This window comes from Hermetia illucens, chromosome 3, assembly GCF_905115235.1.
Source record: "Hermetia illucens chromosome 3, iHerIll2.2.curated.20191125, whole genome shotgun sequence".
NCBI classification, from domain to species: Eukaryota; Metazoa; Arthropoda; class Insecta; order Diptera; family Stratiomyidae; genus Hermetia; species Hermetia illucens.
Genome location: NC_051851.1, coordinates 156,081,339 through 156,108,827, shown reverse-complemented (window position 1 = coordinate 156,108,827; position 27,489 = coordinate 156,081,339). Strand labels below are relative to the sequence as shown.

Here is a 27,489-nt window from a genome sequence, read left to right as displayed (position 1 = left end):
ATGAAAGATAAACTCCAATAATAACATTTTCGATCCCATTGTCGACCAAGTCTCCTGACTCCTATACAAATCCATTCTGGCCTTAATTCTCCCAATATCTCCAGCCAGACAGACACCAAAGCGATTCAATCTTTTGTCTTGAATTAATGGCAGGCAACTATCCCAAAAATAGCCTACGCTACGCAAAAGAGAATATTCGCATTGAACCAATCTAAACAAAAGTGGCTTCGCACAAACATATCTTTTGGCAACAGATCTCATTCTGCTCCACATTGGATGGAATCGCATGACTTCCTCAATACAAAGAACAATATGTCGCCATCAAAAATTATGCGAGGCTCAAGAAAAAAGTTTTCAGAAACTATGAATTCCAATTATAATTTTTGGTCCAGAAGAAATTGATTATTTTTGCAAAAGGAAGTTTATACTATGCTCGAAGCATATTTACACCAAGTCAGATGTATATATCTAAATATGAAGATAAAAGTGAAAGCATTTCATTTGATTCTCCTTCGAAAGCTTGGACCGAATAGCGAAAATATGGGGCAACAGCGTTTATCCGCAGGTTTCGAAATTTCTCCGGCTGTGATGGCTGAACTTTGCTATTGAATCTGGAATTTGTCCAAAACAAATCAGTTTGAAAACGGCGGTTACTCCAGAACGACGATTTTGAGATAGAAACAGACAAAGAGTGTTTGTACGTAGATCCTTACGTGAGCAAAATTCGTCTTGTAGAAGTGCAAATAAAAGTGCAGTTTTCATGAAAGATATTTTCATAATAATTTATTAATAAATTTTGTTGGCAACGCGTATCTTACATCTGTTCGGAATAGGACGTCAGAAAAGTGAAAGAAAGTGGTGGACTAAAGATAGATTTGTCGAGAGATTTTATCCCGGATATACAACAAAGTAATACCTTTGAATGGATGGTTCAGGAATAAGTGGACTATGAACCTGAATATTTAAGGTACGCAACCCTCACATCCCCTTGCAGTCTTGATCATTATATGACTAAGATTTAGTTTGTTTTTTAAGGTTTTCTTTTCAAAACAAAACTTTATTCAAATCGGTTCAATGTCTGTCTGTCTGTCCGTCTGTCTGCCTTTTTTTCTTAGGAGGTGGAAATCTTCGACAGACAGTGGTCTGGACACACCAGCGTGTGGAATTTTTACCCACTAAAACCACCCCCGATTCTCTCCCTGCTCCGCGGAGCCACCATAAGGTATTACATCACGGGCGGAGTCAGCTTATTCTAGCTAAGTCACCTTTCCTCTACACGCAGCGGATTTTCTGGTATCAACACCTCTCCTAGAGTCTTCTCTAGATTCCCCCTTTCTTCCACATATCTCGGACAGTGGAAGAATACATGCTCTGGGTCCTTCGGGACTCCATCGCAATTTGGAGAGTTGGGTGAGGTCTCCAATTTAAACCTGTGCAGGCATTAGCGATATCCTCCATGCCCCGTGAGAAACTGGGTGGAATTATAATTAATCTCACCGTGTCGTCTCTCCAACCACTCCTTGATGGCAGGAATGAGCCTGTGAGTCCACCGACCCTTTTCCGAGCGTTCCCAACGCTCTTGCCATCTATTTATGGATCTCTCCCTCCCAGCGTTCTTCGTCTGCAATAAGGAGGAGATTGGCTTCGCATTGTATATATTCGCCATCTCCTCTGCCAAGATGTCAATCGGCATCATTCCAGAAATGACGAATGCATCATCTGAGACAGTCCCTGAAGGCAGAGCATACCCTCAGGGCTGTCCTCCCTCCAAACTGGGGTCGCGTAGAGCATGATTGAAGTCACCACCTTGGCTATCAGCAACCTAGAGGTATGCCGTGGCCCTCCCATGTTCGGCATCATCCTCGCCAGGGCCATACTAGCAGTGGATGATTTATCGCAAACATACTGTACGTGCTGCTTATAGCTGAGCTTTCTGTCTATCACCACCCCCAAGTATTTGATGGTCGGCTTGGAAGTGATGATATAATTCCCGATTCTAATGCAGGCATAATTTCCCTACCGGCGCTTAGTGATGAGAACCACTTCTGTTTTTTGCTCCGTCAGTGTCAGACCAGAGCTCTCTAGCTACCTTTAACAGCACTGATTGCCTCGCTTTAGTATAACTCTGCATCTTCGAGACGCTTTGCGACAACAAGCAGCGCTATGCCGTTAGCGTAACCCACCACTGTGGCTTCCTCGGGAAGGGGAAGATTAAATACATCGTTTACATGATGTTCACAGTAGTGGGCCCAATACGGAGCCCTGCGGGACACCCTCGGAAACAACGTACTCCTGGGGTCCGTCATCAATGTGATGCCAGAGCCTCCTAGTTAAATAACTATCGACGATAGCAGCCAGATAGGCGGGAATACCAACCTTCGCTAGGGATTTCCGTATTAGATTCTAATTGGCCAAATTAAATGCATTTTTCACATCCAGGGTTACTACCATGCAATATTTGCTGGTACTACCCTTTCCGTGAATTACATCTCCGGCCGAGCCAGTAACCAATTTGGTGGCATCAATGGTTGATCTGGCTTTATGGAACCCATACTGCCGATCTGAAACCCCGCCTTCGCTCTCAACAACCGGGAGTAGTCTACTATAGATTACCCGCTCTAACATTTTCCCTACCATGTCCAGAAGACATATGGGTCGGTATGAGAATGGTTCACCTGGAGGTTTACCAGGCTTAGGCAGAAGTACCAACTTCTGCCGCTTCCATGCCGCTGGAAATGTTCCCTCGGGCATGCACGCTTCGAACAACTCAGCGAACATGTCCGGCCTGGATTTCACGGCGAGCTTAAGGGCCTTATTCGGTACTCCGTCCAGACCCGGTGTTTTACTGCCTCCTATTCTACCGCAGATCTCCAGCAGCTCGCCTCTGGTGCCTGGGGGAACTGCCGTCACATTCATAGGTGGTTAGAATGTGTTGGTGCTTTCGTCTTGCTGGGGAATAACCCCTGGATGAGACACGTGATCTGCGGAGAGGAACGGGTTCTAAATCGTCCCATCACCATTCTATAAGCACTCCCCCACGGGTTTACATCCGCTTATGAGCAGAGCTCCTTAAAGCATTTCCTCTTGCTTCGCTGGATCGCGAGCTTGAGGGTTTTGCAGGCTGCCTTATAAGTGCACTCTTTTTTCCCTTGATCGACTCTACCTACCGCCCTCTGAACCGTTCTTCTTGCTCGGTGGCAAGCTGATCGAAGGCCGGGCAGTTCATCATTCCACCAGTAGTTTGGTCTTCTACTGGGGAATGAGCACCTCCTAGGTATGGACACGTCACATGTTTTGGCAATCCATTGGGCCAGGTGGACGGCTCTTTCCGTAGAGGCCAGCGGCTCGACACATGTCTCAAAGAAGATTTGCCTTGTGATCGTGGTCCCCCCCCCTTGCGTGAAGAACAAGATTATCAAGCATTTCCTCGGATTCAGACAGTGTTGGTGGGGCGTAGCGTAGGTGTATACGTATACACCACTTATTTTCGCCCACACAAAGCCACTGGCTGCCTGACTTGGAATACATTGTATGGACTGGCGAACGCAAGCCCATATCGCCGCTTTACCAATCGAATCTGTGACACATATGCCGCCGTGACGGTTTCTATACGGCTCACTTATGATGGCGATTTCCATCTCAGATTCGAACGTGGTCTGCTCAAGTAAATCATGAACGACACTGCAATGATTCAGGTTTATTTGAATAAACATCATTTTCTCATTGCAGTGAGCGCCTTCCTAAATTCCGGACATTTGCCAGTTCTGGAAATGTGCTGGTTATCACGCCCCTCTTTTACTTCACTCAATGGGCATTTGGGGTCCCTATTGTACTCTCTGGCAATATGGCCTTTCCCCCCACACCTTCTGCATCGATCGGATCGAACGCTCAGCTCTTTTAGTTCGGGACCAGCTTTGACCTTTTTGAGCATCTCCGCGTAGGACAGATTGCCCTTACTAGAGATAACAATCGCATCTGGACACTTTTGCTTTTCGCTTTTTTGTTGGTAACTTTAGTTCATCCATCGTTTTCGTTCGTCTTGCGCTTCGCAACACTGGTCGACTTTCCTACATTCGCTGTACGCTTTCTTCCTTCTGAGCTGTTGGTGCTAGTTTGTAGAATGTCCTGTCCACCTTTTTTTCTATTAGGCGCCTGCTGATTATTTATAGGGTCCCCCTCTATTTCACGTACTCGTTTACTTCGCCGTGATTCGATAATAGTACGGTTAGGCGTCATTTGGGTCGCTTGTGATACTGTTGGCATAGCGGGGTTCGGCGTATCCTTATTATTCTTTTTCTTCATCTACGATCTATTATAGAGGACTCAAATAGTGCTAACCTTATTATTTATGGCTTGGTGCACGTTGTACTTGTCCTTGATAAACTCGGACAGCTCAACTATTTTTGCACGGTAATTTTTGAAGGGTAATTCCTTCGGATCGGGACTCTGCTCCCTATAAGCCCCGGCAAGGTTACTGCTTTTATACGCTCCTTCACTTTTGGCGTTTATTGATCTTGCCTGTACTGTATCCTTCATCGTCTTTGGCATTGGTGGAGATCTCAAAGTTGATGAGCTTCTTTTAAATGGATCCCTTCCTTGTTCCTGAACCACCTGCTGCTGTCGCGAGTCTTGAACATATGCGGTGGATGTTATTACGGTTTTTGTCGTCCACCAGTCTGCCTTCAGTTTGTCTTTCTTTGGTTTTGTTACCGGTGTTCGCGGTAAGGTCGTACTTCGCTTGAACACTTCCTTCTCCAAATCCAAATCGCTTGTAACATTATATGCCAAGGTGGCCAAGGTTTCCACCATTGAGGCATTGCGGTCGAGAGATATCGACAACCGGAACCCGCTTGCTCACTCCCAAAAGCCGCCGGTACTGGGGTTCCCAGCCCCTGCACCGGAAGTTTCCTCCTTCTCTCGTCTTCCATTGTGATTTTATCTTCTGGGTATCCTTCTCATAGCCATTTTGGCCCACGCACCAGAAGTGAGCAAACACTAGCCCATGCACAGTCAGATAAGAAAAGTGCATTAACACATACACACATCAATAGGTATACCCCAATCCGCCAGCTGGGGTCGCGGTTGATGGCCACTCCTCACAGGTATGTCTGTCTGTCACACGGACTTTTCTCAGAAACGGCTATACCGATTGACACGAAATTTGTTGAGAAGATAGCAACTGTGAACGCCCAGGCATGCAGTGAGTGATATCCTGCTACGATGAGATTTAGGGGGGCGGGTATTTTTTTACCGAATATAGTCATGTGGGGTACGAAATAAAGGGTCTCGATTAGTACTTTTCGATCCCGGTTTTAGTTTTGAGATTTGTTAAAAAGGGATAGTTCTACACTCAAATATACTCACACAAGAAGCGCACAAAACGTTTCATACCTAAAGCGCCGGGTTTCCGGTTTGCCGACTTGTTTTTTTATTAATTTGCACGACTATCTACCATCATAGACTTTTCTCTTGAAATATCTCAAAATGTACAAGATTGGATCCATCTTCAAGCTTTCAATCGAAACCAACGTATCCCTACTTATCAAATTTAGCGTCTCTCCGTCTAAAACGAAAATCAATTTTCGCCACTACTACAGCATCAAAACATCCCCAAAAATAATATTCCACATCAGTAATCACTCAATACCCTTCAGATTTACCTTAAGCGTTCCAGCGTAACATTTTAATGAGACGAAATATGATACGCAATCGTTTACTTCTTTGTAGTTCCTGTGAAAGCAACTTTTTCCTAGTCTCGCCTGTCTGACCCACATTGGGCGTCATTTGATTGAAATAGTTTCGAAGATATTTGAAGCGGAATAGATGCATCAAATGAACCGTAACTGACAACTTACTGAAGTTTCAAATGGAGGGAAAACTGTCAACTGCTTATTAAAAGTGTTTATAGGGATCAGTGTTTATATACAAAGTATTAAAAGTCTTAAGTTTCGAAGTTTAGAGACTTAACCCTCCGAAGTTCATATCAATAAATAACATTTACTCGAAAACAATCCTAATTTATGAAAAAAGTCTTCCAAAAGAAAAGGTAGGTATATCATAATATTGTTAAGTAATCTTCAATGACCTTTTCCAAAGGATCATATTTCCCCTTTCTGAAATGGAAAACAAGCAGCCTCTGAGTCAAGAGTCAACCCGAGGTACTTTACCGCTGATTTTGACTCGATTATCGACTCGCCGAACGATATGGGACGCAGGGTCGGAATTCTCTTCTTAGTCAGAATGACTACTTCGGTTTTTTCCAGTGCAAGGTTGAAACCATGAGTAGTCATCCATCCGCTTACCCGTCGCATCAATATGCCGAGTCTGCTTTGCGCCTGTTCGACAGTGCGTCCAGCAACAAGCGCTGCGACATCATCTCCGTAGCCGACCAGGCGCGACTCTTCTGGCATGTCAAGTTTAAGCAGACTGTCATAGGTAGCGTTCCAGAGGTCCGGCCCTAGGATGGATCCCTGTGCTACTCCCGACGTGACCTCCATCCACCTTTGACCCTCTAGTGTTTCATAGAGCAGGGAGCGGTTCCTCAGATAGTCCCTCAAAATCCGTAAGAGATAGTTCGGCACGTTGAAGGTATTGTCTAGTGTGCCTAGAATGTCTTTCCATCTTACGGAATTGAAAGCGTTTCTGACGTCAAGCGTTACGAGAAGCACCACCCGTCGAGTTCGGCGGCTATGTGCCTCTGCTCGTCGAACGGCGTCCGCGACCTGCATGACAGCATCAATTGTCGATCTCCCTGCCCTAAAACCAAACTGCCGGGGAGATAAATCTCCGGCAGCGCGTATCGCTTCAGCGAGTCTACTTCTGATGAGCTTTTCGAGCACTTTCCCAGCAGTATCAAGCATACAGAGCGGGCGGTATGAAGACGGCAGTTCGGGATCGCCTTTCCCTTTAGGGATCAGCGCAAGCCTCGCAACTTTCCAACGAGCAGGGAAAATGCCCTCTTTCAGGCAAGCGTTGAATGCGTCGAGCAGTAGGTCTGGCCGGTTTTGGAATACCAGTTTGTACACCTCTGCTGGAATACCATCGGGTTCTGGCGCCTTCTTGTTTTTCATAGAGAGGACTGCCTGTTCCAACTCTTTTACAGAGAAAAGTGGACAGTCCTCTGCGCTCTCCGCGCCGACGTCATCATCCCATACGAGGTGTGCAGGGAAGAGTGCCCTCACAATGCGGTCCATCTGCTCGGCCTTAAGTGAACAGGGTTTCCGCAGAGCCCCGATTTTTCGGGTTACAAGTTTGTAACCGAGTCCCCACGGATCCCCATTCACCTCGTCGATCAGATCTTGCCAGCAGCGAGCTTTGCTCTTGTTTATTGCGCTGCGGAGTCTCCTTTTGGCTGATTTGTACTCCATCATTATGGTACATGCCTCCTCCCGGTCGCCTAGACATTGTGTTAAGCGGCGGAGCCTGCGACATTCCTTCTAGAGCTCTGCGATTTCCACTGTCCACCAATACATGGAAGGTTTGCCGCGCCTCGATGTCTTCCTGGGCATCGAGGCTCCGCAGACCGTCGTTATCAGGTTCATAACTGAATTTACGACAGTGTCAGCAGCGGCGCCACCGCCCCCAGGAGTACCCTACAGCGTGGCCCCACCAGTTCCCACAGTTTCGACAAACTTCCCGGTGTTCACTTTCGCGACGTTCCATACACAGTCATACGTCTGGAATGCTTCCTTCGCAGCCCGGGCGCCGGAACGTTGGGGTGGATCCGATGTTTAGAACTACCAGTCCTGTTCTCGCCGCCATTTCCAGAATTCGTTTTCCTCTGGAATCTGTTTGAGGCATGCCCCATTCAAGTGCCCTAGCATTGAAGTCACCCCCGACCAGGATCCGCCCATCCGTGCTTAAGATAGCGTCCTCCAAAGCCTCAAGCTTCCGACGAAAGTCCGACATCGTCACATTCGGCGTAAGATAGACACTAAAAAACGTTATCCCTGAACACCGAATCCAGACAAAGCCGTCCCCTCGGCCTTGGGCAAGAACCCCCAGGAAGGTGCCATCCCGAACCCAGATGGCAGCGGTACCTGACATGTCTGGGTGCCATGAAACTGGGCCCTTGTTTCGGTACTGCTCACTGATGAGTACTAAATCAGCTTTGGTCTCCGCAGCGAACTGCGCTAGCAACTCGTGAACGATTGCACTCCGGTGCATATTGATTTGTAGGATGCGAATCATGTTGACCGTTTCCTAGCTCTTTCCAGTTCTGCTCTGAAAACTGGACAACGCCCCGATCCAGCAGTGTTAACGAGGGTTTACTACATACATATCGTGTTCAAAATTTTGAAGAAAGGTTTCATCAAAGTCAGACTATAAAAGTAACAAAAAGTGCCCATTTTAGCTTGAACCGCCAAAAAGCATCCGGTCTTTCCGGATATGATTTTGAGGAACTCCTCGGATAAAGTTCCCGGTCTATCGGCCGACTCTCCTGTTTCGCTGCCTAGCAGCATGCATGAGGAGGTATTGCGGTTATTCTGGACACTAAGTTGTCCCAGGACCCCAGAACGATTACGCTCTTCTACTGGAAGCCACAGGAAGCACTTTTTGAACGATGGCAACTCAGAGACCTTTTTCAAGGTTTGTCGCGCCCATTCCCACATATTGTTGAGGGAGGAGCAGTGCTCGTTCGTATCTTCGTTGGCAAAGTTTAGTCGTAACATTTTACGGTATACACCTACCGACTCAAAGCAAAGCTTAATACCTTGCGAGGATCCAGTCCTTACAGCTTGAAGGAGTTTCCTCCTAAGCTGTTCGCACTGCTCAGTATCATAACCGGAAGGATTAGAGTCGTCATACAAAATCCATCTATCGGCTTTGATAGCCTTGGCTGCAATTCAAGGCCTAGCCGTTGCCTACCGAGCCCACTTTGCTGCCTTTTGTGTCGAAGAGTTGGAATCGCCCGAGTACCGCTTCGGTTTCCTCTTATCCGCAGGTACTCCAAACGATCCTTTCCCTTTAACCTTTTCACAACCCGTGGGTTGTGATCTACCGAAGGCGATTTGCCCGAAGGTTGTTTGCTGTCCGTGGACAGGTGGTTGCCCATGGGCAAGATTTTAACCTCAGCAGGTGGCGCCGATTGGAGTTTGAGGTCAGCACTGCTGACAGAAGGGACTTGAGCTTAGAGTTGCCCCTTCACTCGGGGTTGGATCATCCCGATCGAGATTTAATTTTAGTTTTTTAAAAGATTTTTGTTTTTTTGTTTTCCCATGTCATGGCCTCAGTTTTATCGAGGAAAGTAAGTCGATCTCGGCAGAGCCCCTTTTTGCAGAGGCATGACTAGTTGAAACTGGGGTTGCCTGGTACCCAGAGTTCACCGTTTACGACCACCACTTAACCCCTGCGACCATACAGCCTTCGGTGCGGCAGTCACTTGGGCTTAGTTTTTTAATTACCATTTGGCTTCAGGTGTCGCCTCTCGTTTTCTAGAGGATCTTCCTTACTGAGCTCCCTCACCATGACAATGTTGGTAATCGTCGAAGGAGTAGCTGTCAGCTTATGTACTACAGTTGTACATGAGCTCTCAGTTTTTGTATTACTTGTCCCGAATCGTATGATAAATTCATTCTATGCCAGATCGTCGCTTTCGCCGCCCAGATTTGTTCACCATCCTGATGACTGGTGGTTATCCGGGGCTTCCAACTGAGAGGTGTGAGTCGACTTGGTTCAGAAATAAACACGGATGACTGCCATCCAATAACTTTGCTTTATCAATCCGAGCCCATTCGGCTCCAATGGTACAGCGCAAATACGTTGCATATCAGAAGTAAGTAGATCACACTCCCCCCTACAGAGCCTCCTTTTCAATGAAGCACAAAATAACTCTGAATATTTTAATTGCAGCGCTAATCATTTGCTTGTCATAAGAGGAAAGATTTCCATTACTATTTCTATAATAACTTCGTTAATATTGAGAATATCGAGGAAAGGAGCGCAATTCATGATCAGTACTACTGGGGGGAGGATCTATGCTTCAGAATGGTATATAGGTTGGGGGGTATAGGTGCCACAAAAATTGCCGAAAATTGGAGGAATCTTAGGAAAAATTGTAAACGCTCATAACTCCGTCAATATTGAGAATTTCGAGAAAACGAGCGAAATTCGTCATCAGTACTACTAGGGGAGGATCTGAGATTCGAAATGGTACATAGGTTGCCAGAATCATTGAATTGAAAAAATTGTTTTAGGCACTTTACGATAACTTTTTTCAAAAATTGCAGGATAATTGTTGGGAGAGTTGGTGGTTTCCGCAACCCTTTCAACATGTAAATTTTGCTAGGTGTATTGGAATCATCATCATCAATGGCGCAACAACCGGTATCCGGTCTAGGCCTGCCTTAATAAGGAACTCGAGACACCTCGGTTTTAGACCGAGGTCCATCTATTCTATATCCCTACAAGCCGCCTGGCGTCTTAACCTACGCCATAGCTCCATCTCAGGCAGGGTCTGCCTCGTCTGTTTCTCCTATAATAGATATTCCCCTTATAGACTTTCCGGGCTAAATCATCCCCATCCATACGGATTACGTGACCCGCCCACCGCAACCTGTTGAGCAGGACTTTTTCCACCACGGGACGGTCATGGTATCGCTCATAGATTTCGTCGTTATGTAGGATTCATCTCTCGAACGCGACCAAGAGTTCACAATTGTTCTTGCTAAGAACCCAAGTCTCCGAGGAATACATGAGGACTCGCAAGATCATTGTTTTGTACAGTAAGAGTTGAGGTGAAACGTTTCGAGCGGAACAGTTTTTGTAAGCTGAAATAGGCTCTGTTACCTGCCAACAACCGTGCGCGGATTTCATCCTCGTAGCTGTTATCGGTTATGATTTTCAACTCTAGATAGAAGAAATTTTCAACGATTTCAAAGCTGTAGTCGTGGCCAATGCAACCAGTGCAATTCGATGTTCTCCGTTCTTTCGGTTTTGGTTTTGGCGCTGACGTTGCCATCATGTACTTCGTCTTGCCTTCATTAATGTGCAGCCCATGATCTCGCTCTGATTGCGTCTGCTCGATGAAGGTAAATTATACCTCTCGGGTTGTTCATCCCATGATGTCAATATGGTCAGGGTAGGCCAGTAGTTGGGTGGACTCCTTGGAGAGGATGGTGCCTTGCATTTTCATCGGCATCGCCAGTCACTTTCTCCAGGGCCAGGTTGAAGAGGACACATGGTAGGGCATCCCCTTGTCTTAGACCGTTGTTGATGTTGAATGGTCCCGAGAGTGATCCTGCTGCTTTTTTCTTGCCTCGCACATTGGTCAGGGTCAGCCTAGTCCGTCTTATCAATTTCGTTGGGATACCGAATTCTCTCATGGACGCGTGTAGTTTTACCCTGGCTATGCTATCAGAGGCGGCTTCTTTAAAGTCGATGAAAAGATGATGCAACTGATGTCCGTATTCCAACAGATTTTCCATCGCTTGCCGTAGAGAGAAAATCCGATCTGTTGTTGATCTGCATGGAGTGAAACCTCTTTGGTATGTGCCAATGATGTTCTGAGCGTATAGGGCTATCCGGCCTATCAAGATAGCGGAAAATATCTTGGAGATGGTACTCGGCAACGTGATACCTCTATAATTGCTGCAATGCATGATATCCCCCTTTTTATGTATGGGACAGATAATGCCTTTTTGTCAGTCGTCAGGCATTGATTCACTGCCCCATACTTTGAGCATCAGTTGATAAACCGCTTGGTGTAATTGGTCGCCTCCATATTTAACCGATTCGTCTGTAATTCCATCGGCTTCTGACGACTTATAGTTTTTAAGCTGATGAATTGCAGGGACTGTTTCTTCTATGCTTGGTGGTGGCAGTATTTGTCTGTTGTCTTCAGTTGGCGGGACCTCCAACTCGTCGATATTTTGGTTATTAGACAGTGCATCAAAATACTCAACCCATCGCTCCAGTATGCCCATTCTGTCGGAAATCAGATTTCCTTCTTTGTCGCGGCAGGATGAACATTGAGGTGTATAAGGCTTCATCCTCTCGACTTGTTGGTAAAACTAGTGCGCCTGGTGCGGTTGCTCCCTGTACTTTTCGAGTTCACAGACATGATGGTTCTCCCAGGCTTCCGTTTTCCGTCTGTGAAGTCGCTTCTTCGCTCGACGAAGTAAGTGATAAGTCTCTGCGCGAGCCTGCGTTCTTTGAGAATGCAACATTACTCGGTATACAGTATTCTTCCGACTTTTATTGCGGCTGGCTCCCTAATATATATTGTACAGTGGTTCTTCTCTTCTAAATCGGTTATTGTTCTGCGCATCTCCTGTAGTGCGGTGACCCCATCTCTATTTTAGGACAAGGTATCGACTGGCTGCTTAACAGTTGTCGATCGAAATAACGCGTGCATTAGTCCTTTTCCCGGCACTGGACCTGGCAGTAATTGTGTGATCAGTCTAATGCGAGGCTCCTCTATGGCTTCGTATCAGATCGCTTTCCAGGTAGGGTTGTCCGCTCAATCCAATCCCCAAACTGAAGGGCTACTTGATATAAGCTGCTGATTTTTTAGCGTCCGTGGTTAATTAGGAACTCAGAGGAGGGTCCAACAGACATTTGCCGAATTTTGCGTTCTATTAAGGGAAGTATTTACTCCAGCCCTCCATCAGTCAATCTTCTATATTCTTCATCAATACATACTCACGTTTGCTGTTCAGTTCCAGACGAAACTTTCTTGACGGCATCCATAATGTTGCGGTCTTCGATTCCAATTGGTAAAACTTAACTTAACTTTGAAGAACTCGAGTCTATATTAGGTAACCCATTGCAACTATACCAATGGATTGGCTGATGTAGATTCGCGTTCTTCAAAGCTAAGTCATCATTTCGGGAAACTCTTGCTGGGTGCTGGGAAGATTTGCTGTTGGTTGACCTTAAGTGCTGTACAATGAGCTATATTACATAGAATTCAAAATAGTTCCAAGAAAGTTGCCTTATACGGTTTACAAATCAATCGATGATCTGTCATTTTGCCTCTGCGTTATCGTCTCCAAATGTTGAATTCACATGGTCCACGAAACATTATAGATTGGATACTTTAGTGACGAAGAGCATGGAGTACATTGGTTTACCTTTTCAAGGTTTTGCCTAAAACAAAACTTCATTATAGTCGGTTTACTGCCAATCTGTCTATCATACACAATTTTATCACAAATAGATGTACCTATTGACACGTGTGAAAACCCGCCCCGGAATCGAAGCATCTTGCCGGCCTATTTCCTTCCTTCCTTTCTTTCACTCTCTGGCCCAAGAGTTCACGTCTTTGTTCGTGGACGGCCAGAAATACTTGCCGGAGACTAACCGAAACACTTCCTTACGAAAAGCAGCCGGAATATATGGCCTAGATCCTTGAACTTGTATTTGGAGTCCGATTGCAGGGTCTGAAGAAGTGCGTCACCCTTCTGGGCCACAATGGTTGCCGAAAAATCGACTGTGTCTGAGATGTTGATGTCGGAGATTTGCGACAAAGCGTCAGCGACTAAGTTGTCCTTACCAGACACATGTTGAATGTCCGATGCGAACTGGCTGATGTAAGCTATGTGCCGAAGTTAGTCAGGGGATGCTTTGTCGAGATTTTGCCATAAGGCAAAAGTCAGAGACTTATAACCCGTGAACAAGGTGAATGGCCTGCCCTCAAGGGAATATCGGAAGTGCTTTATACTCAGATAGATAGATGGCTATTATAATAATTCACTATCATTCCCCAATTGTTTTGACAAGCAAGCTAGCACAGCTCAAAGCTGGCAGAGCTGTGTCTGAAACATCGACGAACACGGCTAGAGGTGCCAAAAGAGTAGCATCTACCAGTTGTTGCTTTGTGGTTTCGGACACTTGGATGGTTTCTGGAGATTACACAATCACTCGCGAATCCTTGATTATAGGACCCAACAGGAACGCGTTAACTAATACCTGGTGGTGAGCGGCTTTGAGCAGGAAATGACGATACAAAATTTAACGTGCCGAAGAACTTTCTAATGTGTTTGACTGTTTTCGGCAGCGGAAACCTTGCGATCGCTTGCACCTTGTCTGGGTCGAATTGAACGGCGTCAATGGCGATGAATGGCCTAGGAAATTCACGAATCTATTACATCATCCAAGTAGGCGAAACAGAAGTCCAAGTTTCGTAGAACAGACTGGATGGATCTCTGGAAAGTTTTTTCCGCATTGCACAAGCCAAAAGTCAGTAGTGTGAACTCGAACAGTCCAAAAGGTGGGGGAGGAATTTGACGGTAGGCCTTGGCCAAATCCAATATCGAGGAAACACAACAATTTGCCAAATACTACGCAAAGCCTTGAATGAATGGAATGGGGTACTGGCCTGAAATCATCTAAGCATTCAGGCGTCATCTCCACCAACCAACCGACCAAATGGAGTGACGATGACCAAACTTTGGAAGGTCTGCATACACCCTGCTTAAGTACTTTTTCAAACTCTTCCCGTGCAACAGCGAGCTTCTGGGGTGGTAAAGGACGCACCTTTGAGAAGATTGAGGAACTAGTATGTTGATGTGATGCTGGACATCATGCTTAACTGCCTGAAAGAGACTACATTCGGTAGTAATGTTGCAATATTTTTGGAATCGCGTTAAAAGTACATGGGGTTTTACATTTCGTGATTTGATGCGCAAACCTACGGTGGTATCAGTACACGCGGGAGTTCGATGTGGAACGCAGCACGCGACTGCCCGAGGTCCCATTTCTCAAAGAGGCGAACACAGCAGTCAGAGTGGCCCTATTGTCCATAAACGCGGCTAATTGTCTCCAAAATTCCATCACGTCGGTCGATTCGCGAGACGCCTCCGCGACGATAGGGAGCACGTGGCCCTCGTGTATCTAATCCACGGTCACGGCCAACTAAAGAAAATCGGCGTCTGCACACGCTAGGATAGCCTTTGTGCCCTCCGACAATCGCCGAAGCCGCAAGAACTTTAGGAACTCCCACCGATCATGGCCCCACCCAGCCGCTTCAATTCCTGAAGTAGCTGGCTGGATGTGCGGTCGCTAGCTTTAAATCCGTCAGTAAGTAATTTAGCTTGGCTGGCTCACTTATCGACAGGGGCCTGATGAGCTCAACACGTCAGCAACGAGTGCGATGGATTTCTCGTCCAGGCCAACTAAAGCGCTATTGAATTTAGTGGTGCTCATCGTGAGGCCCGCCAGCGCGAATTGCCGCTCCAAATGGAGAAACCATGCCTCCGAGTTTCCGGGCATTCTGACCGAACCGGCAATTAGGAGGGCAGGAAGCCCCGCGACATCTTTCCTCTCGCGTAACATTATCAGCGGAGGAAGACCAGAGGAACCCAAAAGAGAGCGGACAAGGAAAACATCGACCACCTTTTGACCTGAAAAGAAAGAGGTTGTGCCGACTCTTGCGGCTTGTTTTACTTTCATTTCTGAATATTTATATACATATATCGTCTCCACCTGAAAAATTAATATTACGACCCACAAGCCCAGATATTCCTTTCGTTTATATTTTCAATAGGTGCAGGCTGTGGAAACCGTTGTAAATTCGTAGAAGATGCTTCTAAGTTAAAAACAGGTCCAGTTTGCATAAAATTGCTTTGTTCAGGAATCGATGTATAATTAACTTTATTCATTTTCGGTTGACTTTGGGAATGTGGTATTCGATTGTGGAATTGGCGGCAATTCCGGAATAGATGATCCCGAAGCTGCTAAGCTTATGGCCGCAGGTTGCTGTGGTTCCGAAATTGTCGGTAGCCTTAGTCACCTTGCCACCGCTAGCTCCCTTTAAATAAGTAGCCTTGTTTACGTCGACAGCGACTGTCTGTCGCCTATCACACATTGCAAAATGACCCAATGGAGAGAACTCCTAGATGTACTCGACCCACTACGGTTTGATTGGGACCAGGATGACAGTGACACCAATAAAAGAACTTTCTGGAACAAAATATTGTGCTGTGATTATTTGCTCTGAATGCGAAATGGATCTGATGTCTGGTTTTATTGGGTAGCTTACTTCGTCATTGAGTCCTGATCCTACTAATGTTTCTTCTCGCCAGACGTGCGATCAACCTTCTCCTTGATTACAAAGAATTCGCAGGCGATGTGGGCAATATGACATTCGGAATCGCTTCAGCTGCGTGCCTCGAAATTTACATTTCACAAAGAAACTATGGGAGTCCGCTGCTGCTGTCGGCAACAAAAAAATGGAGCATTCAATGCAAATTCTCATGACATGTGCCCCCCATAACCAAACCCATACACTGGGAAACTGCGGCGAATTTTCTACGGAAAACACGTTTTCCCCAAATTCTAGGCTGCTATCGGTTGATCACTAACTGAATTACCCCAGTCGCGAGCTGGTGATCTTCTTTGAATCTTGGCGAAAGTTTGTTTTTAATCTCGGTCAAAAATTATAGTTACATGGTTTAATTAATTAAGAGCACATTTCAATCAATTAAAACATTTTACTTTTCTTATTTTTAATTAATTCAAACCATAACTACGAAACTAAATTTAAAGAATCCGAAGAGAGGAGCTCCTCACTCCTCGAATTCTGATTTCTCACACATTCAATTATTTTATCAAAACTTTTTAAAAATCAATTGAGCTGGGAAGGCCTACCTCGCATGACAACATTCCTCCGTGTACGGTTGCGCCCCCTTCCAGTGCGCTCAGTATCGCTCCGCCACATGTCTACTTTGACATGCTTGATGCATATGGGTTGCGATCTACTAGCAAATGGAACAGTTTTTTCACGCAAATATTCTTACACAAGAAATACACAAAACCTTTCACACCTGAAGCGTCGACTTTCCGATTTCCAACCTGTTGAAACATCTCAAAATATGGAAGCAACCTAAGCTGACTGAAATATATTTCAGATTGAATATCTAATGATGGAGTCCAAACAGTACACGAATTTACTTCTCTCGTAACCAGATTTGCATTCCGCTTACTAAACAAGATTGAAAAAGGAAGTAACCCCCTCTTCATGCAGTAAACGTATTGAAATATTGTTGCATGATCCCATCATAAATTAAGTTGAAAATCTCTTGTACGAACAAACTCGCTCCATCTATAACTCTATCGCGTGCTTTGTGCAAAGATTTATCTTCAGATTCTGCATGGGTTCTACCAAGAGCAGTCAAGCTTCTTCCACACTCTCGTTCTATAAAACAGAAAAACGAAACAATTGAATCTGAGATGCTTTTAAAATTTATTGTAGATACTCTTACATGAAGCCGACAGGCGGCAGGATACCATCTGAAAACAATTTTCCGATAAACTTGTGACATAACACTACAAATCCTCCAGTTAAATTGTCTAGCGCAAATCCTAGTACATAACATCCCAGTCAGGCTACATTTTGCAAAAAAAGCGGCAGCAAAAGAAAAAAATATTTTCCGAGACTCTTCAATCCAAGCATGTTACACAATTCAGGACCTTATCCCTGTCAAGTCTTATCGTTATCGTTATCCCCCGGGGGAGAGCTATAATAGTGTTTCTAGAGTGTGTTTTTGTCGTCATGTTTCAAAATAAAGCATAATCCACTTCATCCCCATATATGTGACGCTACGGGTAGCGTGACGGTATGTGCCAGTTCTGCACCTTTCAAGGGGCCATTTTCTCTGGAAATTTAACCCGAAAAATCCATACGCCTCACTTACTGACTTTAATGTTATGTGCGAATTTTATGATGCAAACGATAATGTCGCTAAACATAAAAAGGTAATTAAATGGATTAAATATTTGCAACCCCTTTTCAAATGGAAAAGAGAAGGAGAGTGTCGTCCTTTAATGGGAACAAGGACATACACGCGATAATGCAAAGCAAATTATTCTGGGTATAATTACGATGTCTCCAGGGTAATTTAACTCTAAGAATGTTCTATGTAATGGTTGGAAAATGGCTGATCTAAAAGGTAACTAAAGTATTATATTTAAACCAGGATTTTGACTTTTGTATTGAAATTAAATTTGAGTTGGTAGTGACCTTTGGAAACTGCAACCTTCTAAGGGGAGTGCATAACGATCGGTGTTATTCCAACCCACTGAAAGCGCCGCTTTAAATAACAAATTTCGAAAAGGAGACCATAGTCTGAAAAGCAAACTTACCATCGGCATCCTGACAGCAAATAAGGGTTCGAACCCAAATCCTTGGCAAAGGATAAAGATATAACATTGACTGCTTGAGAGGGAGCATCAAAATGGGTGTTAAAAAAAAAACTCAAGAGGAAAATTAAAGGCTGCAAACAAATTTTAAAGGCAAAAAATTAAGGGGTTGAGACATTCATTGACATTCTTCATTTTGCCCCTTTCGATTCAAAACTGTATGATTGGGAGCCAATCAATCAGCTACGACTTCCTCGTGAGGAGGCATAGACGAAGGAAACCATATTAAGTGCTTACCGTTGTTTCCATTATAGACATAAGGAAACATCTAATCCGTGAGTCCTCAACATTTCCCAATTCCGGTGGCTTTATACGGTGGTCAACCCTTTTCAACCGAGAAGTCTCTCGTTGCGCTGGACAGGCACAAAATGCATTGTGCCCCCGATCCGATGGAATTGTCTATACTTATTCATTGGCTTAGCCCATTTTCAAAACATCCTCTCTAGAGTCCCCGGTTCTAACAATTAACAGCATTAAATTTTATGATCTGCCTCCTCCTGGCTGGATTAAGGACATCAGCTCTCTGTAAACAACTGACTGTCCCAGCGTTGTGCGCAGTGTCCTGTCCTTTTCAGCCTTTATGTGATATCCTGTAAGTCGAAATCTCGTCGAAATAGGGACGATTTCATCATAGTGGTAGCGGAAACATCAAGAAAGAAGGCCGAAAAGATGATTGGTCAGTAATCCACATTGTTCGTAAGAGAGACCTATCTATACACATATATGAATTGCCTTTCACCCCTAGGTTGGGTATAGCGTGTCAATCACAAAAACGTCCATCCCTCGCGGTTATCTGAAATGCGCTTCAGTTCCCTCCACGACTTCCTCAGATGCTCGCACTCCTCCTCTACTGTTCTGCAGCAAGTGACCCATTCGTCGGTCATCTTGGGAAAGTGGATTCCACTGCATGGAATAGACCGCAATGCAATTGACGCCCCTCCTTAATCTGTGACCACTACCACTTCCGTCTTCCTGTCACATCCCAAACAGCCTGTGCGCTAAGTGGTTTGTTTGAGATAGTGTCAGGCCAGCGTACTCCAATAATAAGATGCAGGTGAAGGTGTTGACGAAAGTTTGGAGCTTTTGTGTAACAGTGACGTTCACTTTACATATTCTATTCTCATAAAGCAACACAGAAAGAATAGTAGCACAGAACAGTCTCAAATTGACCTTGGCGCTGAGATAAATGCATTGCCAAATTTCAAGCAGGGCAGCGAAAACGGATCTAGCGGTGTTAATGAGTCGGGCAACATTAAGTTCGGTGCCACCGTCGTTAGAAACCACGTTTCCAAGACATAGAAATTGATCGACGCTTTCCACGCTCTACCCAATGCAGAACCTTGGTTTTGTTTGAGTTTATCTTCGGTCCAACTCTACTTGTCTCTCTTTCCAAATCCAGAACGATTTGTCAAAGTCCATGACCTGGTGATAGAGCAAACAGATGTCATCAGCATAGTAGTTTGAGGAAAAATGTCTTCGCCTATTGATTTCCTCCACGTTTTCCGGGCAGGGCAACATGAAGAACGTCACCGACAACAAGAACAAATAATATCGGTGACTGGATGCAACCCTGGTGGACTCCGCTTTCGACCTCAAAATCCTCCGAGTCCTCGCCTCAGTGCAGCACCTGACATTTTGCGCCATCATATGTCGCTCTGATAAAAGTTATTAGTTTCTCCGGAATTCCTCTCATACACTGAGCACTCCAGATACACCCCTGTTTCTGTTCCTCATAATCAATGAAGAGCAAGTGCAGCGAAGATATAAATTCAGCGCAATGTTCCAAAATGATCCGTAGGGTATTGATATGGTCGATGCAGGAGCATCCCGATAGGAAATCAACCTGCTCTCTGTCGATAAAACTTTCGTGAAGTTCTTTGATACGTTCCAGGATTATTTTAGCCATTATGTTTGCGAAGGCAGGACGCACCCAGACACCCCTCCAATTGTCACACTCAAAACGGGTGCCCTTTTTTTTTTAAATTTGAACAATCATGCCCTTCTTCCACTCTCTGGGAAAGGTTTCGGTTTCCCAAGATTTGCGTACCAGTGGAAGCAGCCGATTTGCAGTAACTGCAGGTGTGACGATAAACAACTTTGTGGGGGGACCATCAAGCCCAGTGGCTTTACTCCGTTTGAGTGCATTAATTGCCGAAATAATTTCTCTTTTGCTTGGAGTCCGTATCTGCATGTTACGGTGACTCTTCTCTTCTCTTTTGTCACAGCTTGTACTACGCCGAACTTCTCAAGATTTCGATCGGTATCGGAGCTCGAGCCGTCACTTGCCCGCGCATCACTTGCAGAGGTCAGTAGAGCCTTCAATCCCTTCCGCTCATCGATCCATTTCCACGATTGCGCAATCAGCCAGAACTTATGACGCCCCTTCGGGACGTGGCCGAGAATCTGTGCAGCATCGACAAAAGAACATTTTCTCAGGAGCGTTACTCAGTCGATCTGCCGCTCGATCAGTAAGATATCTCTCCCACTGTCGAGCAACAGCTGAATCGTACAAGCGGTCGATGTGGATCTTGGAGGGTCACAGCTCCCCAACCCCAAGAGAAATGGTGGACACAACACGCAAATGAACGTAAGCGACCATCAGACGGTGATCCTTTTCGAGGCCGATGTCAGCTGTCCTGTTACGCACATCAACAATTCCTAAATCTACTGCTGATCGCAATGTGGTCAATCTGATTGATGGTACCGCGTCGCGTCAGTTAAAACCCAACTGACCTTATGGCAGGCTCTGTGCTCGAACAGTGTGCCATCAACGACGAGGGTCTCCGTTGGTGCGTAGCATTGGACAATTGTGATGTTCCTTAACCTGGACCGAAATGTTGCAGTTAGAAGTCTGTCTGAAACTAGCTCCCAGGTCAAGAAAGCGGGCCTTGCAATAGCCGTCAAAGGCAGGCTTTCCAGAGTACGAAAAGACGCACAATTTTACTTCGCTTAGGCCCGAAAGTGTCTAGTTTATATCGCAGGAATTCCCACTCAAGTTAGAGCAAGCGAGCAATCTGAGGACCCTCGCTACTGAATGTGTTCGCACATTTCAGAAACCAATCATAGTCCATTTTCGATAGCCAAAAGTCGTTGCCGTTGTTGACGTTTCGGTAGTTTTTAGTCGCCTCTTACGACAAGCAGGGAAGGGTTTGAGTGTATCTCCGAATCTGAAGAAGTTAAATGTCATTGTCTTCTCTAGAAGGCGACCTGATTGATTGAGAATAACTATGAACAATACAACAAATCAATCACTTTCACGGGTAGGGAATTAACCGCAACGATGGCGCTTAAAGAACGCATCACGAGTAAGGCCAAAAAGGCCGAAAGGATACTAACCGTACGACTAACTACGGGCTCAATCCGAAGAAAACATTTAAATTGTAAAGGGACCTGTAAAATCGAGTCTTGGTTAGGCTTCTCCTTTATACATTTTTGCTGCTTTACTGAGAAGACGCCTGGGCCTCACTGGTTGATTCCGAAACATATCGTCTTCGCCTTCCCAAATTGAATCAGAGGACTACATAATCTTGGCCACGGATGCCAAAATCAAGAGGCAGCCGACTGCACGGTTTCTCAATTCAGAAAGGATTCAAACCATCTAACTAAATTGGAGATTAGAGCCCTCATCAGCAAGCAACAGCAGCCAGGAGGCTGCTCGCGCACACGTTGAAATAAGAAAGGACCACCTGAAACGTGTGATAGCCTTATGATGTCTGAGGCAAAAAAATCGGCTTGTGTTAATATCAGGTTCGTCCGTCCCCCTCTGACGACTTTAGATATGTGGAATGTACTCGTAGTACGCAAGCTAGTGCAGAGGAGGTGGAATGAAGAACGGACCTCAAAATTGAAAGACGAATCCTACCCAGATATACCCTATAGGCTCTGATTCCACAAGTTCGTCACAAACTATACAGAGTAATTCCAACTTCAACGCAATGCGGAACACATTGTTTCCTAGTGTACCATCACTGTCTTCAATGAAGTGCTGTGTGAAAGCTTAGATCCAAATTGGCTTGTCGTGTCATTGATTATCATTATTATATTAAAATCGATTTACTGTCTGTCTATTTTTTTTTAGTCAAAGGTATGTTGAAAGCTTCAAAAGCTATGCCAGGCTCCTGCGACGCGGTTATATGGGACTCTTACCCGCTAAAACCGTCTCCTTCCCCTTCCATTCTCCCCGTGGAACTCTCATATGGTATTACGTCGCGGCGCTGGATGAGAATTTATCCTTCATCGTGTTTCTCTCTCGTCCATTTTTCTGGCTGACTTCTTCCTGGTTGCCATCACCCTTCCGACTTCGGTCCATATTTTCTTTGATTTCAACATATTTTTCTCTATATTTTCGGGTGGAAAATTCTCCTCGGTTGTAGCTTCCAATGTAGCCTTCTGGGTTGCGTGTCTCGTCCTCTGCAATATTCTGGTAGTTTGGGCAAAATAACAAATCGTCATGTGATATGATCGATAACAACCGTGTCCACTCAAGAACTCAGTCGATCCATCCATTTCCGTATATCCCATATGGTCCTGTAGACCCAGCGGCTTTTTTCTGACTCGTCCCACTTCTCCTACGATTTCGCACGGTTTTGCCGATCCTCATGTATTTCTCATCAAGAAAAATTCCGAACTCTTAGCCGCTTTCGAGAAAACAATTTTTTCTCTTCCCGGGGATAATATTTAGGCCTGGACTAGGACTCCATTTTAGAGTCCATTGGTGTCGAATTTTTTGAGAGAGTTTGTTAGTTAACGTCTCGGAACGTGCGGCCATCTAGTATACTAGCCCCGTCGTTTTTGGATCAGCAGGTCAAGGGTCATCTGATGATAGCCAAGTCCTTTCCTGAATGCGAAGAATACATCAAGCTAATGACCATATTTCTGCTAGAGGCGAAACCAACGAGATCCTTTCCTTTATTATTACTCCCTTCCTGAAATCTAAAGTCCCCCGTTATCTCCGATGTATTACCTCATTACCGACCTAGGTATTAAAGTATCCAAGCAATATTTCTATAAAAACTGTCCTTAATTGCTTGGTCCTTATATTCTGTTGAAATCTGAGCACCGATCGGCCAAACATTTAGTGTTTATTCCGAATTCTTGGGTTAGAAGATATAAAATGAACTCCAATTTTTTGTCAAGTATAAATCCGTCTGAACCCTTTTCACCGCTGAAGCCTACGTTCGATTTTATACACGTAATTCGCTTCTGCATATTATTTCACCTATCGTAACAGATCTTTTATACCCGCTGGTCTGTCCAGGGATCGCACGTGCCAGGCCCCAATAAAATAATCCGGGTGCCATTGGTCAGTTCGTTGCCGTTGAGTCTGTGCGCGGATCCCGAGCGTTTGGCACATCTCGAATGCAGTGAAAAGTGCAAATTCCTCCAACCATAGGTGAAATTTCTAGGCTACTCATCACCCCTGACGACCTAAAACCCGACCCAGACAAGGTAGAACTTTCTGCCGTCTAAAATGGTAAATTCTGCAGAAAGTCCTTATGCATTGTAACTACTTCCTTCATTTCCTGCTCAAAGCCGTTGGACCCTCCCTAATGCCTTCCTGTCTGAGTCTAAAATCAAGGAGTCCCGGGAAATTGTGTCCTTTAGGTTTTTGAAACTACCGAGCAGCAGCTGGTAGACGCTGCACTTTTGGCAAAATGCATCCCTAGCCATGTATGGCAATGGTTTAATCACCGCAGGCGCTGCCCTTCACCAGAAAAGGTGACCCAAGACTGGCAGAGGTTGAATTACTTCTCGAAGCAGTTGAATTCCGTTCAACGAAACTACACCCCCTACGACTGTGATCTATAAGCTGCGTATCTGCGCACAAAAATCGTCCTTAATTCCCTTGAAGCCAGATCGTTTACCTTGTTCAGGGATTATTAACCTCTAACTTTTGCCTTACGGCAAAGGCTCGACAAAGTGTGTCCCCGCCAACTCTGGCACCTTACCTACATGAGCCTGCTAACTTCACATTCCAATTGTGCCCGGTATAGGCCACTTAGTCTTAACTTTATCCCGAATTTCCGAGATCAACATCCCAGCCGTAGTCAATTTTTCGCTTCTTCGAAGCCTACCGTGGAAGTCCAACCTTCGGCTTACCTTCGTTTATCTGCTGGAAGGTCTCCGAAAAGGAATCTAGGCCATCCATGCTAACCACTGTAGCACGGAACTATTTCGCTCAACGCACGATCTTGTGCACCCCAGCATTCGGACAACGAACCAGTTCATTGCTAACAGATATTGAACAAAGACGTGAATTTTTGAAATAGAATGTGCACCGCATGCCAAAAATATAAGGTTACTCGGCAGGTTAAAAGGGGACAGGGTGTATACCCTAGGTTAACAAAGGACTTCCACACCATACATCCCAGCATTATAAGGTCCCACGGCTATAAGTATTGTCACGCGACCATTGATCGGTTCACGCAGCAGCCTGAGACAATTCCTTTGAAGAATATTACAGGACAGTCATGTGCTGAAGCCCTTTGTCGAAACCGGATTCCGCAATTTGATATAAACCACAGACCAGGGAATCTCTGAGCTCAGAAAACTCCTCGGTTCCAAACTTCATCGAACAACTGCGTACCATTAGCAGTCCAATGGGATGCTGAAACGTTGGCATCGGACGCTATTATAACATGCAACGATCCGTCCAGACAGCAGGACTTGTCCTTCATTATGCTTGGCCTCTGTTCACCCGCCTGCGATGAGTTTGGAGAGAGGAGAATCTGGCATAAGGAAAGAATCTACGATTCCCCGGCCACTTAGTGCCCGACAAAAGAGACGGCCTTGAAGGGACTGAATTGCTGGGCCTGCTAGGTGAGGCAGTTGCTAAATTGAAGGCGCCTTCACTATCTCGGTAACCTAGGTACCTTCACATCTACAGTTACGTCCTAGTGAGGACCGATTCCAGTGGGAACCGCTGCAGCCACCATGTGAGGGCCCCTATGAAGTTTCGAGCATGAAGAGCACCAGACATTGGAGGCAAGTTCAAGACGGTCTCCTTAGATAGGCTGAAACCTTTCATCCGGGGGCCAGACTTTGCAAGGGAAGAAGAATGAGCGCCTCATCCATTTTAACATCCGCCAGTCAGCCTTTACGCCCGACTAACCATGCCACGAGTTTTCTCGCTGAAACCCTTTATTCAATTCAATCCGAACCCTTAAATCAGGTTTCTGCTATGTGAATAACTATTTTTCCCCACTGGGGACCTCCAACGAGAGGACCAGACCAACTTTTTGTTGACTCCTTGAGATAAGATCATAAGTTAATATCAAATAAGTTACTTCAAGCCCTACTACTTTTCAGTCAACTGGTGATGAATTCCTATACACGCTTCACATACTTTGAAGCTATGTATCCTTTCCTTCACACCCTACGTCCAGAGGCATCTGATAAGGATATCAATCTATGAGAATGTTACATCCTTCCCCGCAGCAGTAAGGGCCACCCTCAAAAAGTAAACCTCAAAATCAACTAGACTACCAACTGACGACAGCATATTATCCGTATCCTGCGAAATAGTCAACAATAGCAACAGGTTCCCAGGATAAACTTCCAATAGATATCATGGAGAAAACTTAACGAGACACATCCCCATCTTCGAAAACCCTGCGCACACTAAATTACTACCCCTTTCAAAGCTTCCTGGAAACCGAGCTGATAATATGAAACTACGTCCAAAGCAATCCGAAACGTCGTGTACTATCGCACAAACGGGAATCTCTGAGGATCCTGAGGACTTCAGTTTGGTTTTGGCTCCCCTTTCAGTTGGAAGTTCTACCAGCAAACGTACAAAACTCGATAGCTCCTTATTGTAACCGGATCCGTACGTTTTTGGTCCGTTTGTTTTATTACATACGTACTGCGGACTTTTCTCGCCGATTCTATTCTTTTTGGATTAGTCATGGTAGTGCGCTGGTGAGACATAGAGAATCTTTGTCTAGTATCTGCTATTGTTTTTCCGCAGATCCTTGAATAACGTCGCAGGCTAATGGGTGACGAGTCCTACTGTCGCGCCAAGTTGAGTTGAATGAATGTTTGTAAGGAGTCGTATATTGAGTTGTTTGGAAGTTTGGTTTTTTCCGGTCATGGTGTTTAGTGAAATTTGATACTGTTGGAATGACAGTGGTGGTGAATCTGAATTGTTTCACAGTTGGATGTATATCCTTCAATCGAATATAGTGCATAATTGATTTGTAAACCAAAGATCACGTTCAGTATCTAAACTGTGAGGGTGGAGTGAGATTACAACTCGCCGCCCGAGAAACAAGCAAAGCAAACCTTTTGACTTTCCTGGAAAGCAAACACATCCCCCGAAAATCAAGCAGGTATGTCAGCCAGGGTCAGTAACATGTATGATATGATAACAGCAGGAGATGTCATATCCAAACGAAAAGCCATCAACAGAGCATTTGACAACAACAGATCCCAGCCACAAACAAGAAGAAAATTGCTGATGATGCGACGCACTGCAGATAATGCTTGAGTCCTCCTACTCTTCGGTGTCTTTTTTTAAGGACGTTATTCCATGTTATCCACAAATTGCCGGCCACATTTTCGTTATATACACACTTTTTCCTCTCAAGCGATATGAACTTACTATGTAGTCCCCGCCTCATTCTACGTCGTTGTTGATGGCAAGGATAAGATGTTACTTTCCTAAATGATCACAACGTTTTCGAGTAAATTAGAAAGTGTAGGCAGAAAAACGACCAAGGGGCTTGGAGGAATTGAATAAAGCACAAAATTATGTCCTTAATTAGATTTACTTGTGAAATTATAAAGAAAATGTTTAGCATATTCGGGATTATAACTACAGAAATGAATGCCGAGTTCCTTGCGAATGGGAGGGTAGTAAGCCGGGACTTTTGATGCAAATGAGATTATGATTTTCAGGAAGAATTGTGTGACCAGAATTTCTTAATTTAAATGCGGAGAGGAGGACTTCCCGACGAATATTTTCACTTCAAGCTAGATTGTTTCCTCTCGGCAACCGGATATTGTAGGGTATTCCTGTCAAAGTGAAAGATTAAAGTGGAATGTTAGTTCCGCCTCCTTGAATTTGAAATATGTACGTGTATATCCGAAAATTTTGAGTATATTCTTTCACATAGGGGGTTCTACATTTGCATAAATTTTCTGATACAAACATAAGGAAAACAGTCCAACAATTCATCCTATTGAAACCTCCAATGGTTACAATAAAGCAATTTGAAGCTTATGACTTCAGTGGGTGACCCACATTGGGCGCCAAATTTAATTTGTTTTAAAAAACTTAAAACAATAAGGATACAATAAATAAGGGATGAGGTTCCGAAATGTGACATACCATAATTTTCATTTGCA

General features: G+C 44.9%; 1 protein-coding gene across 2 annotated transcripts in view; it reads left to right on the top strand.

Moving 5' to 3' along the window:
* The first annotated feature begins 546 nt into the window (after positions 1-546).
* LOC119653213 (D(3) dopamine receptor) overlaps positions 547-27,489 on the top strand; it is a 127,079-nt gene continuing 100,136 nt past the window's right edge. Inside the window, exon 1 of one of the 2 annotated variants that reach the window (XM_038057783.1) lies at positions 547-967. The gene's annotated coding sequence lies outside the window, so the exon portion shown is untranslated. Of the gene's footprint in view, positions 968-25,919; positions 26,472-27,489 lie in introns of those variants that run through there. The other variant, XM_038057782.1, reaches the window with a different exon arrangement.